Source organism: Rhodnius prolixus, unplaced genomic scaffold (assembly GCF_049639745.1).
Source record: "Rhodnius prolixus isolate KJV_2025 unplaced genomic scaffold, Rpr scaffold_6, whole genome shotgun sequence".
Classification (NCBI taxonomy): Eukaryota; Metazoa; Arthropoda; class Insecta; order Hemiptera; family Reduviidae; genus Rhodnius; species Rhodnius prolixus.
In genome coordinates this window covers 38,707,135-38,721,313 of record NW_027411634.1, presented here as the reverse complement: position 1 = coordinate 38,721,313, position 14,179 = coordinate 38,707,135, and the positions used below count along the sequence as shown (strand labels likewise).

General features: G+C 32.9%; 2 protein-coding genes across 13 annotated transcripts in view; one reads left to right on the top strand and one right to left on the bottom strand.

Moving 5' to 3' along the window:
* Fbxl7 (F-box and leucine-rich repeat protein 7) overlaps nt 1-14,179 on the bottom strand; it is a 162,860-nt gene that overhangs the window by 97,551 nt on the left and 51,130 nt on the right. For 8 of the 12 annotated variants that reach the window (XM_074140332.1, XM_074140326.1, XM_074140334.1 and 5 more), the window contains exons 1-2: nt 4,306-4,435; nt 3,843-4,002 (exon numbers count right to left, since the gene is read on the bottom strand). The exons of 2 other annotated variants lie outside the window; for them this stretch is intronic. The gene's annotated coding sequence lies outside the window, so the exon portion shown is untranslated. Of the gene's footprint in view, nt 1-3,842; nt 4,003-4,305; nt 4,436-5,079; nt 5,310-6,181; nt 6,807-14,179 lie in introns of those variants that run through there. 2 more of the 12 variants (XM_074140328.1, XM_074140327.1) reach the window with 2 other exon arrangements.
* The window catches only part of LOC141460397 (uncharacterized), a 115,484-nt gene continuing 105,635 nt past the window's right edge, over nt 4,331-14,179 (top strand). The window contains exons 1-2 of the mRNA XM_074140364.1: nt 4,331-4,457; nt 6,229-6,330. The gene's annotated coding sequence lies outside the window, so the exon portion shown is untranslated. The remainder of the gene's footprint in view (nt 4,458-6,228; nt 6,331-14,179) is intronic.

Here is a 14,179-nt window from a genome sequence, read left to right as displayed (position 1 = left end):
CTTCAAGTACATGGGAGTAAAACATAAGATAAAAAGCTCAACTTAAGAGTGTACTTGAAGGACAAGGTAGTTAAAAAGGTAAGATGATCATCTGCAAACTTTTTTCCGTAGCTAAACTGTCTCCTTCAAGTACCTGGGAGTAAAACATAAGATAAAAAGCTCAACTTAAGAGTGTACTTGAAGGACAAGGTAGATAAAAAGGTAAGATGATCATCTGCAAACTTTTTTTCAGTAGCTAAATTGTCTCCTTCAAGTACGTGGGAGTAAAACATAAGATAAAAAGCTCAACTTAAGAGTGTACTTGAAGGAAAAGGTTCATAAAAAGGTAAGATGATCATCTGCAAACTTTTTTTCCGTAGCTAAACTGTCTCCTTCAAGTAACTGGGAGTAAAACACAAGATAAAAAGCTCAACTTAAGAGTGTACTTGAAGGACAAGGTAGATAAAAAGGTAAGATGATCATCTGCCAACTTTTTTTCCGTAGCTAAACTGTCTCCTTCAAGTACCTGGGAGTAAAACATAAGATAAAAAGCTCAACTTAAGAGTGTACTTGAAGGACAAGGTAGATAAAAAGGTAAGATGATCATCTGCAAACTTTTTTTCAGTAGCTAAATTGTCTCCTTCAAGTACGTGGGAGTAAAACATAAGATAAAAAGCTCAACTTAAGAGTGTACTTGAAGGACAAGGTTCATAAAAAGGTAAGATGATCATCTGCAAGCAAACTTTTTTTCAGTAGCTAAATTGTCTCCTTCAAGTACCTGGGAGTAAAACATAAGATAAAAAGCTCAACTTTAGAGTGTACTTGAAGGACAAGGTACATAAAAAGGTAAGATGATCATCTGCAAACTTTTTTCCGTAGCTAAACTGTCTCCTTCAAGTACCTGTCTTCAAGTACGTGGGAGTAAAACATAAGATAAAAAGCTCAACTTAAGAGTGTACTTGAAGGACAAGGTAGATAAAAAGGTAAGATGATCATCTGCAAACTTTTTTTCAGTAGCTAAATTGTCTCCTTCAAGTACGTGGGAGTAAAACATAAGATAAAAAGCTCAACTTAAGAGTGTACTTGAAGGAAAAGGTTCATAAAAAGGTAAGATGATCATCTGCAAACTTTTTTTCCGTAGCTAAACTGTCTCCTTCAAGTAACTGGGAGTAAAACACAAGATAAAAAGCTCAACTTAAGAGTGTACTTGAAGGACAAGGTAGATAAAAAGGTAAGATGATCATCTGCAAACTTTTTTTCCGTAGCTAAACTGTCTCCTTCAAGTACCTGGGAGTAAAACATAAGATAAAAAGCTCAACTTAAGAGTGTACTTGAAGGACAAGGTAGATAAAAAGGTAAGATGATCATCTGCAAACTTTTTTTCAGTAGCTAAATTGTCTCCTTCAAGTACGTGGGAGTAAAACATAAGATAAAAAGCTCAACTTAAGAGTGTACTTGAAGGACAAGGTAGATAAAAAGGTAAGATGATCATCTGCAAACTTTTTTTCAGTAGCTAAATTGTCTCCTTCAAGTACGTGGGAGTAAAACATAAGATAAAAAGCTCAACTTAAGAGTGTACTTGAAGGAAAAGGTTCATAAAAAGGTAAGATGATCATCTGCAAACTTTTTTTCCGTAGCTAAACTGTCTCCTTCAAGTAACTGGGAGTAAAACACAAGATAAAAAGCTCAACTTAAGAGTGTACTTGAAGGACAAGGTAGATAAAAAGGTAAGATGATCATCTGCAAACTTTTTTTCCGTAGCTAAACTGTCTCCTTCAAGTACCTGGGAGTAAAACATAAGATAAAAAGCTCAACTTAAGAGTGTACTTGAAGGACAAGGTAGATAAAAAGGTAAGATGATCATCTGCAAACTTTTTTTCAGTAGCTAAATTGTCTCCTTCAAGTACGTGGGAGTAAAACATAAGATAAAAAGCTCAACTTAAGAGTGTACTTGAAGGACAAGGTAGATAAAAAGGTAAGATGATCATCTGCAAACTTTTTTTCAGTACCTAAATTGTCTCCTTCAAGTACGTGGGAGTAAAACATAAGATAAAAAGCTCAACTTAAGAGTGTACTTGAAGGAAAAGGTTCATAAAAAGGTAAGATGATCATCTGCAAGCAAACTTTTTTTCAGTAGCTAAATTGTCTCCTTCAAGTACCTGGGAGTAAAACATAAGATAAAAAGCTCAACTTTAGAGTGTACTTGAAGGACAAGGTACATAAAAAGGTAAGATGATCATCTGCAAACTTTTTTTCAGTAGCTAAATTGTCTCCTTCAAGTACCTGGCAGTAAAACATAAGATAAAAAGCTCAACTTGAAGGACAAAATATATAAAAAGGTAAGATGTTCATCTGCAAACGTTTTTTCTAAATTGCAGCTAAATTGTAAATCTAAACTGACTAGAAATATACTGGTAATGAACAGAGAGGGAAAACTTCACAATTCCTGAACTTATGAATGGAATAGTAACAGATGGCCAGAAAATTATTTAGTGCTAGCAAGCGACGTACAAGTCCATCCAATTACTCTGTGATATCCCCATTAGTGGGATATGGTTTTCCAGTGGATCTTGACACGTGCCGGCCGACTTATTGTAAGCCTTTTCGCCTATTTTAGTAGAGAGCATTCTACGTTCAGAAAGTTTAGGAGAAAGAAGCGTAACTTCTTGCTTCTAAAAACTTTTCAACAATTTAAGCACCTAGCGATCGTGATGGCTGGCTGATATAGAAGCTGAACTTTCCCTGTGTGAAATAAAGACATGGCAAATTGAGAATCCAGGACAGGAATGAGTGGTTATAGATAGTTTTGAAAAAAGAGACCTTAAAGCCAATTTAATTCAAGAGATCCATCTTCCACAGGGCGACCCACAGAGAGTGGAGTGTCCTAACCTCTTTGCAGACTATATCAAGACGAGTAGAAAGCACAATCTTTTTTTGGCAAATTACAATCACAATTACAGTTTGCAATATAAGAAATTTTGGCTATCAAGTTCTAGAGATGATATACTATGCACAAAATATTTATACGAAATCCAAGATCTTATAAAAATGAAAAGATTTCTCCTAATAGAACTACAAGAAGTCGGCACGATAAGCCTCTTAAATCTGCAGCACAGCCTGAGGCCTAGAAAATAGGACCGATCCCACACTCTAACCTACACTAGGCAATAATATCTGATGAGATTACTATTGGAGCTTTTAAAAGATTGAGTAGGTTGTCCTGATCTGGAGCCAGTTTCTGTATTCAGGACTAGGGATTATATTTATTGTTAAAAAAATTAAAATTAAGGATAAAAAACCTATCCAGCCATTCTGAAATTCCAACGAGTAAAATTTGCAGATAGAATAGTCTTCAATTTTTCTATTATTTTTACTTAAACATACTGTGTAAATTACTTACTATGAACCTTAAGAAGCTAATAAGAATTGAATATTTTCATAAGTAGACAACTGATTAGCTCGGCAACCAAACTGAAAAATCAATCAAGACCATCAAACCATCTATTATTAGAAATAAAATCTTCCCAGTAATTTACATAGAATTAAGATCTTCATAAAATTTACTATACTGCTAACAAGTATAGACAAATGACAAATTATCTGCGAATTACAATTTATTATAATGCTTAATTTGTAGAAAAATTTTCAAGTGTAATATGAGGCTAATCTATCACTAATACTTATTCAGCAATAAGGTTTCAATGTAATATGTAATACCACTAATGAGGCTAATCTAGTCCACTAATCAATGTTAATTCATTAATGATTAACATCAAAAACAACAATTTCATCAAAAATAAACAATAAAACATTCAAAAAGCCATCTGAAATCGAAAAAAAAATAAATAAATGTTACAATATACCTTATAAGAAATGGCTGGTTCCTTCAAATGAATTATGCCTCCACGAATTTGCATTCTTATTGAAATGCATTGCACTAAGAAATTTTGTCAGACAATCGACTTGTAATTGTTCTTTTATTTTACACGAACTAATAATAATTTTCTTTCACTTTAAAAGACTCTGCAAACACAAGAAATAATCTATAAAAACAAAAAAAGCATCACCTCATCATAAAAGATCACAAAAAAGTAATGGCGTCCTCAATTCAATCTGATCTTGGACGCTCTATCTAACAGGGTAAATGATGTCATAAGATTAGTGTGGCATAACATTGCATATAATTATAGTTAAATTAAATGTTTTTTTACATTTAAAACAAGATAAATCTTACTAAATATATTTTGAAACAATAAATAAAATTATTTGAATAAATAATTCAATTAAAATTAATTTAAAAAAAAATTAATCACTGCCACTTCCTACTTTACCACTGCTTTTCATGCCAAGTCCAAGTCGTGACGTCGTCCACTTAAGCTCATTTGTGTTAGTGATTTTAATTTAAATAATCTTTCTTTATATTTAAATTTAAGATAAAGTATTCTTGATTGTGTATCTTGAAAAGGAAACAATAAACGGTAAGAAACAAATATTAATTACTTTAAATCATAAGTTTTATTTGTAGTAAATGTAATAATTGAAAAAAATCAGTGGGCCTTGGAATTATAGCAAGAGTTTAATGAGATAATATGGCAAATTATATCTTAATTTAGTATGAGATTTGGTTTAAAATCAGGTAAAAACTTATCTTATACTTTTATTACTTATTTATTTTAGTAATTAGGGGGTCTAGATTTGAGAAAATTTTGAATGGATTAAGGTAACTTCTGTGGGCTTTTTCAAGATTTAAAAAAAATCAAGATGGCTGATCAAGATACTATTTAGATTTAAATGAAATTAAACCTACTTTAAATACTTTTAATATGTGCCTTGCAATGATTTGGTGATATTACTTAAATTTGAAGTAATATTTTGTTAGATTTTTACTTTTTTTTTGGAAGTTTAAGAATACTTCTGAATACATTTATTCTGAAAAATGAAACAATTTCAAATGAAATAATTTTACAAAATAATTTCATTTGGTTAAATTGTTTAAAAAGAAAAGAATTTATTAACTTTTTTGTTTTAAAAATTGTGCTTTTAACATTAAGAATTTAAAAATAAGTAATTTAGAATATCAAATTATTTAAATTCACTTACCAGATATTGATATTTATAATTTCTTTTTCTGTCAATGGACTGTAGATCTTCAAAATTTTATCTCCTAATGAATTCTATAATTTATGCAACTCATTTCAGTAACCCAAAATCCATTGTATAAGTCTCAGGTATTTTTAAAAATTTTCCATTTTCTTCTTCAAAGATGCTTAAATTCACTAATCGCTTCACTTGATCAGGAGAAATAAAAATTAAAAAAGCACTGATGAAATCTTTAAGAGAAAAGAAACGCAATTAACAAGTTTTAATACTCTTTTTAAAGAAGACTACCTTACTTTGTAAGATTTTATATTAAATGATCAGTCTATACTGATAGCAAATAGTACTATCATTACTGCATATCTATTAATACTAAATAATATGAGATTTTTATCCATCAAGACATGCTTGTTTAGTTAAATTTGATTTGTACTTACTTCTAGCCCAAGGCAAATTTTTGGGAATAGAGTTAGAATAATGGAAAATAATAATGTCTGTAATATCAAAGAATCATTTACAGGCCTTGCTCGAATTTCAAGTTTTGTTCAGGCCAAGCGTAACATTACTAGATGCAAAAACATTTTCTTATTTCATGTTTTACTTTTGAGTGGTTCATTTTTTTTTAGAAATAATTCTTCTGAATGGGTTCTGGAATCTGAAGAACCTACAATATTTGAGAAAGTTGGTGATTTTAAAAGATTTCAAACGTTTACAAGGGGCCAATTGACCCCAGTGCAACAATTTCTTAAGAGAGCCCATCTAAGTAGATGGCAAGTGCTTTCATCCACTAAAGAGGGATCATCCACTTCTTCCCCGAAGGAGAACTGGCCTAACACACTCATTACTTGTACATCCCCAATATTAACATAATTTACACTTTGGTCATGCAGAAGAGATACACTCATCACACGCCTACATTCTATGGCAAACACTGTGACGCTTGTGGTAGCTAGAATATATATTATAAGGAAACAAGCATATCATGATGGATAAATCAAAGATTACCGTTTCTGTAGTCAATATAACCTATTTTCCACTTCACTGTTTAAATGGTTAAAATACAATTTAATTCCTGCCTTAAACTCAAGATTTGTTAAAAATTTACCTTTAAAATTGTTTCCTTGTATTAAATCAGTTATCTTCTAATTGCAGGTGTATGTGAAATAAGTGATAGTGACTTGTGATAACTAGCTGATTAACCCAGATGTTCCTGGTTTGCTGATAGAAAATGGAAAATCTTTCATCAAGTGAAAGGTAAATAGAAGCATGTTAAGGAATTGTTGCCATTCTTCATCATGAAAATTATGTATTAATAGAATCCAACGAGTATTTTTATCCTTAATTTGTAGTGGAATAAACAGAACTGTATCACTCAATTTCCATTTACTATTATTTTGACAACTATTAGAAACATAGAACACTTTTAAGAGAAAGAATGCATTTCTTTTCATATTAACTGATTATTACAACAAAATCTGATCAAACCATCACGTTACACACCACAATGTTCACAGTTCAGACTTGCACAGCTTTTAGGTTAAGACAAATTATTGTTAGGTACGCCATTTCCATATGTATTTATTGAAATAAGTCACTGTTAGTGAAGTTGAGAGCTCTCTAGAGACAAATTATATAAACATTTTCTGCAAAACACCATTTAGACTTCAATCTTTTTAAAATATAAATTCAAGTTAGCACTTTTTTTGACCACATAATTGTCAAGAGATGTAAATTTCTTTTGAATTAGAATTGTAAGTAGATTGTTCCTTGATTTAGGAATTGCAAGGAAATGCTAAAAATTCTAGGATAAGATTCATATTAGGTGCATTTAAAAAAATTATAGAAGAGCCCGAAACTTAGGCTTTCATATTACTGTCTTAGAGTCAAAATTGGATCTAAATCCAATCTCTCAGGATATTACAGAGGGGACAACTCTCTTCTTCTATAGCCTTAGGTATAACCTAGTGTAGCATCTGCGACTTGCGTTTTTTTTCATCTAAGTACTGAGCATTTTACTTTATCTCTCCATTTTATGCCAAGCATAATGAGTTACTTATTTCGCTCTTTCCGCAACTCTTAATCTTTTGTAGATTTTTTTTCGTCGTGTACGTCGTGCAGATTTTTTTCGTTCGGTCTTTCTAGATTAGACAAGGAATAACTGAAGTATTGAAAGTTTTCTTCTATATGGTAATATTTAGATCTGTAGACTTGAAAATATTTTTGGTATTAAGAGTTTAAGGTGTGCAATTAAAATAGCGATACCAATGACATCTATTAGATATATCATCACAGCTGTATTGTTCATGAAGTGTGCCATGAGTAGACCAAACAGCCACGAGTGGTAATGGTTTCAAAGGCTTAACCCTTTCGAGCCTCTATTTTTATTGTTTACCATGATATGCCCCATTTGAACTGTTTGAAACGTACTTCAGCACTTATAGTAATTGGAAACTTTTAAATGGCTTAAAAATAGAATGAAACGTTTTATCTCCTAAGATTCCAATTATACGCATGACTCAATAATAACAGTCATCTACTATTACCATATTGTACATTATAAAAATGCTTAAATAAAGCTAATATATTCCAAACATCATGTCTGTCGTTAAGACGAAACAATAGACAGCAGTTAACAACTGGCAGAATTAACATTTTTTAACGCAAGCACCAATCAATTTGCTTAACAATACCTATAATAATTACAGTTATTTATTTATTTTTAATAGTTTTGTACAAGGAGAATATTAATTCGTCAAAATGATTAATCAATATTTTGCACACATTAAAATATACGTCTCAATAACCTTAATATGCCTTGCTTAATATTAATAAGCATTGCTGAGATTAAATTATTTGTACATATTAAAAAAAAAAGTTGAATTTATATTAACATATCAAGACATTAAAGGCGCCTCGTGATTTATTTGAAGGCCATACTTATGAAATAAAAAATAAAAATAAATAACTTCATCTTACTCTCTTAATTTTATTATTCAATTTAAATCTGCTCTTACTGTTCTAAGAGGGAGTACTAAGATCGTGCCAAATTTTCTCTAGACATTTTTTATGAAAAGTATTCGTTTAGAGGTCCCCTGAGTCTGAAAAGTGTTTTTTTTTTTTCATTCAGACTTAAAATAAGTATAAAATAATAAAATAAGTATTATTGATACAGCTGCAGTCGGTTTGTGAAAAATGCATGTCTTGAAAACGATTGTATTAGATGCATTCCATATTGGAGGAACTCTATTAAAACTTCAACATTTTTGGTTGAAAATTTAAGGTACTGAAGCCATCGGCATTTCAGTCTCCTAGGAGGATCGTTTGGGACAGCGAGTGAGGAGAGTCTGTGACTGATCGGGTTGGGATGATTGGACGCAAAGTCATGCAATTTAAGGGAGTAACATAAGTTTTTTCCACATTGTTTGAAACATTTTAAGACACCATTTGAAAGTTTGAAGAACCATTGTTGCTAGTGCTTTTTCTACTTTGTATTTGCTCTGTTGTATTTTGTGTTTGTATACAGGGTGTTCATTTTAAGACGGCTCAAATGCATTTCATGCTTAAACGGTTGTTCTGAGCGAAAAATGGTAGAGGAAAAATTTGTTGCCCGTCTCCTCTAGTTTCAGAATATGTGACTTGATCTTAGATTCCTGCCCGCATACGCGGCTGACGCGCGACCAAAAGTGAGAGTTTGCAGTTGACCCCCATTTTCATATCCACCGTTTTAAAGAGTATAAAAGGTTATGAAAGAAACCGGAAACTGCAATTAGATGACCTCAAAATTAAAGGTGCTAGGCCATTTCAAAATCTGGTATTTATTAATCATATTTCAAATTTTTAACTTGTTATCAAAGAGAAAGGTCATTTTTATGTATTTTTTCTTCCCCTTTCTACTAAAAATATTGCCAAGGCAGTAAAGCTAGTATTTTTATTAATATCGGGAAATAAGTCTTTCTAAGAAAAATCAAATGTTAAGTGCTTTAGATGTTCTCAAATATACACAAAATAGCTGAAAATTAATTTTACATCTGTTACAAACAAGAAAGTTTAATAATTATTTGGTAATTTTGGGAGAGTTGCGTTTAATTACCAAAAAAATTGGAAACCTCCTGCCACATATTTAAGTGATCAATATCTTTCATGTAAAGGATCAAATTTATTCCTTAATTTATCAAATAATGCACTTTACACAACTTGTGAAGCATGTACTGTGCCTTCAAAGGTGCTTCCTCTGGCTCGCAAGCCAGGTTAGCTAGGAGGTTATCAACTGCTCTCTGTATCTGAGGAGGCACCTTAGAAGGCACAGTACTTACTTTACAAGTTGAGTCACTTTTGGTCGCGTGTCAGCCGCGTATGCGGGCAGGAATCTAAAATCAAGTCACATATTCTGAAACTAGAGGTGACGGGCAACAAATTTCTCCTCTACCATTTTTTGCTCAGATTAACCGTTTAAGCATGAAATGCATTTGAGCCGTCTTAAAATGAACATCCTGTATATTTTTTGTATGCAGCGTGCTTTAGAGTGGAGAAACATAAAACTCTAGGGTCAAAACCAATTTTTGGGGGGGCATGGAGGGTCTCAAAATGGGTATATCCGTTGGAAAACTCACTTTCAAAATTTAGAAACGATCTTGATACTTCCTTTTACCTGATAAAGCAATATGAAGTAAAAAAAAATGAAATAAACATCTTATTTAATAGAGTAAACGTTAAAAGGGGTAGGTCTAGCGAAAATGGCTAATAATTACAGCGGAAGTGAAGGATTTTGATGCTACCCTCTTTGAACTTCCTTTTCATTCGTACGTGCTCACATAAATTTAAAGAAAGTAAAATCAACCTCCGTGCTTCGGTGTAGCAAAGAGCATCACAACTGTGGTGACTTAAACGCAGAACCGCGAAGTACAGGAGGCCGTTAGTATTGATCCGGTACATCTCTCGTCGCCGGAACTATAAGTTTTGCCCGGTGGTCAGTGTACACTACGAGGAAGCTATTTACCACCTCAAGTGTGGTCTGTTTTGTTTGTGTACCTCCTTTTGATGCGTACGTACGCGCCATCTGTGTTCTGCACGGAAGAGGAGCAAAACTCCACTCATTCATTTATAATGATTAATAACACTGGCCAGCTACTACCTGTCCTGAGAACATAAGCCATCCCAGCTACTGGAATTCACCCGGATACCAACTACTGCTGCTGCTGCTGTTGGTACGAGTGAGATAGCCACAGCTAGAGAGAGCAGCAAAGTACCAACATACGCGCTCCTTATATCCTGGGCCCCCCTCACCCCACACACCGCTAGTACTGGTACATCCTATAATTATACAAATTAAATAATACACTGGACAGTGTGCAGTGTTGCCAGAGGTCACGCAACTTTTCTGCTTCACTATCGAAACTTAACTTCGATTTATTTTTTATTCGATTCTGTTTCATTTTTTAATGTATTTTTATTTTATTTTTTTAAATTAAATTACTTTCTCTCACTAAATTAGTAAAAGAGAGTATTGTGAATGAGTAAACATTTTCGACATCGAATCTACACCGAAGTTTTTAGGTCCTATGAATCTGAAAAAAAAATATTTTTAGAAAATAGTGTACCTAGTTTTGAGGTTGGCTCAAAAATTAAAACCTTGCAAGCAGTTCAATTTAGTTATTTCATTGATGAACCAACCAAGAGTAACGTCACAAACAGTGCTAATAATCTCGTGACCGGAAGTTTGCTTGCACTTTACAAAAGAGACTTCTTTTTTTTCCCGAAAAATGACCATAATAATTTATTATTCCAAAATTGGCATACTTAGTACACCTGGAACTCCTGCCAATTCTTTCCTGCCCTTTGGCAGTGTCTTCAAAGATCTGGACTTGTCGCCTCTACCTTTTCACTCCTAGGCTCTTCAGTAGCTCCGCCACAAATACCAATCACTTTAATAAGGGAGGCATCTTTTTCCTAAGACTTTCTTCCGGCTTTTCTACCTAGAGCTATTTTCAGATCCTATCTTTAGGCAATACACAAACGGAAGTAACATTTCACTTAATGAATTGTTCATTTTTCAAGATTTCGTATACAGACCTCCGGCTATACCCACCTTTTGTAAGGCCGTGGTAAATCCCAAGAAATTCAGTACTAATTGCACCATATTTTGGGTTTTTACATACATACATAATGACCCTTCAAGAAAATCAGGTATAAAAGAGTTGCTGCCATGTCTACAATTATGTTACATCGGAAGACAAAAAATTTTCCCTGTCGCCACCGAAAATTAACTTTTGTTTCGGCGCCGACCTGAGGTGTTCTTATAATAGCTCAACATGTGACCGGTTAACCGCGGGCCGGTTAATCGAGGTTGTACTGTATTTACAATATTAATTAAGGACCACTAAGAGTTTTATCATAATATAGTGATACATATTTCAATTGGAGTTCAATTCTTCATAGAACTGGATACAATCTTGGTTTCAGATCTTCTTGGAAACTGTAGGCTCGTCAAGATCGGGATGGCATTGCGTGAACGGTGGAGGTAGAAGTTATAAGTTAGTTTGGTCATATGAGTGGCTTGAATGTCCAGTTCTCTGGTGTATTTTGTGTGTTCCTGGTTCAAGGGGGCGTTCAGTTTAATTCGTAGAACTGGTCTGTAGTTGTTTCTAAATTAATCTGAGATTTTTTTTTAAGCACTCTAAAGTGTCTTTTCTTTATAATGTCCAGAGTTATAATCTAAATCATTTTTAGTTATAATCAAATGTTTTTATAACAATACGGAGTTTGAAACTTAAAATCTATGAGTTAGAATCTTGAGAATCACAATGAAAGTATGTCGAATGTTCCCAACAGATTTTTTTTTTGGATGATGGAATTTTGATACCATATTCTCAGATCAAATTATTGAGCAGTTTAAAATTGGAACTTGTTTTATAAATGAACATAATTCAAGAAAAAGGAAAGATACCAAAAATTTTAGAGTAAGATGTTAAACTTTCAGCTTTTTTTGATTAACAATATCGAAAGCATTCCCCACAATCAAATCGTTTCGAAACTGGCAAGATCAAAATTATGAGATCTAAGCAAAAATAATTACTTAAGAATTTTTTTTTTTTATCCATAAAAGAAATATTTGAAGCCAAATTTAGGAAAGTATTTAAAGAATGCACCTGATTGGCTGGGATAACTTACGTTTCTGTAGTTTTTTTTTATAATTCTGTAAAATTTGGTAACTGTCATTCAACTTTTTCATTAAGAATGGAGACCAAATTTTTAGCTAAATTTTGAATATGTGCTTGATGGTCTAGATGTTATCAATTATTACCTAGAAAGGAAATTGTATGATTTAGTTTTCTAGAGCCGCCCATTTCCGGTGATTGTGGAATTTTCTGAGATCTTTTTTTTATTTTTTGGCGTTTATTTTTGCTACAATCAACGCGTTAGCGCTATAAGTAACAGTGATAATAGAGTAACAAATGAAGCAAACGAGTGGAGAAGTTTACCCCAGTCCGTAACACTCCAAAACATTAGACTATTTAGTCACTCTCTTCACACAGAGAGGAGATCACGAGGCCACACTGTCTCTTAAGGCATCTTGTCGGGTTGTCAGGAAGAGTTCTAGAAGAAAGATTTTTAGCTAGAGGACTTATATGAGATTGCGGGTTGAAGTGAAGTTTTCTGTATCTTGTTTTAGCATTTTTGTGAGTGGCAAAAGGAATGTTAAGGTCATGTGAATAGTCAGGTTGGAGAAATAAAATGGAGCGTTTACGATAGTTCGAAGTATTTTAGATCGAAGAGATTGAATCCTTTGGAGATTGGAGCGTTTGGTTGAACCCCACGCCTAAGATAGGTTTCAAAATAGAAGTATAAATCAGTCTTTTATTGTCCAGAGAGAGTTTTGATCTATTGTCTAAGAGTCTTTTAAGTAGTCGAAAGCGTCTGTTTGGTTCTGCTCTTTTTAGTCTAGTGTACGGGGGCTCCAAGAAAGTCTTCGGTCAAAGTAAAGCCCAAGGTAGCGGGCAACGTTCACTACTGGTAGAGATGTTAGGTTGTACGAAGAGTGAAGGTGATATTTTGAGACTTGGTTTCAAATTTTTAACTATGTTAGTTCGAAGTATTTTGGATAGCGTTTGGTTGAACCCCACAGCTCTATTCCATACGCCCAGATGGGTTTCAAGATAGAAGTATAAATTGTAGTCTTTTGTTGTCCAGAGAGAGTTTTGATCTATCGTCTTGAGTCTTTTAAGAAGTCGACAGCAACTGTTTAGTTCTGTTCTTTAAGTCCAGTCTGGGGATTCTAAGAGATGTGGGCATTTTATCAAGATATTTAACCTCAATTTGAGATAAAACCAATTCCTCTTATTTACATTGTAAGAGGACGTAAAATAATATTTTTTTCTTTTTCAAAAATAAAATTGCGGGGTACGTTTAGCCTTATAGTTCTAATAGGAAGCTACGCCAGTGGATGCCACATCCGGTTTGCATTATAGATCGTCTTATATCTTGTGAGCAGTAAGAAGGACGCCTTAAAATATTAAAATTAATTTAAACGGAAAGACATCTTCCCAGATGTTTAAAAATATTCTCTTGCTTTTTTTTAAAGACTTTTTTTTATAGTTTTATGTATTATTTATCAATATATTTTTATTACACATATATATTAAAGAGAAAAAACAGTTAGTTCCAAAATGGCTCATTAATGAGCTGTGGTAAAGATTAGCGGAAATAAGTAGGAGTCATCCAGCAGTGGTCGAAGCACTCTGGTGGACAAGTTAGAACTAATTTAGTTACGGACAATGTCACTATCGTAGTTTCTAGTCGCTAATGTTCTACATTTATAATTCCTTCGAGAGGAACAGGACATTAATGGCAACCGGAAATAAATAAATAAATAATAAAAAACAAATATCTATAAATTTTTAAATAATTATTAGTTACGACCTTAACTATTTTTATATCTATAATTTTTGATTTAGTGATTTCACCGAAATAACCGTTTTTGACGAAATAGATAACCGGAAGTACCACTTAAATGAGCCGCTTTTTTGAAAAAATATTTTCGAAGTAGGCCTTCACGATATTCTTATAAATCTCTTTAATTTGAACAGTATTTTTAGGAAACAGTGAA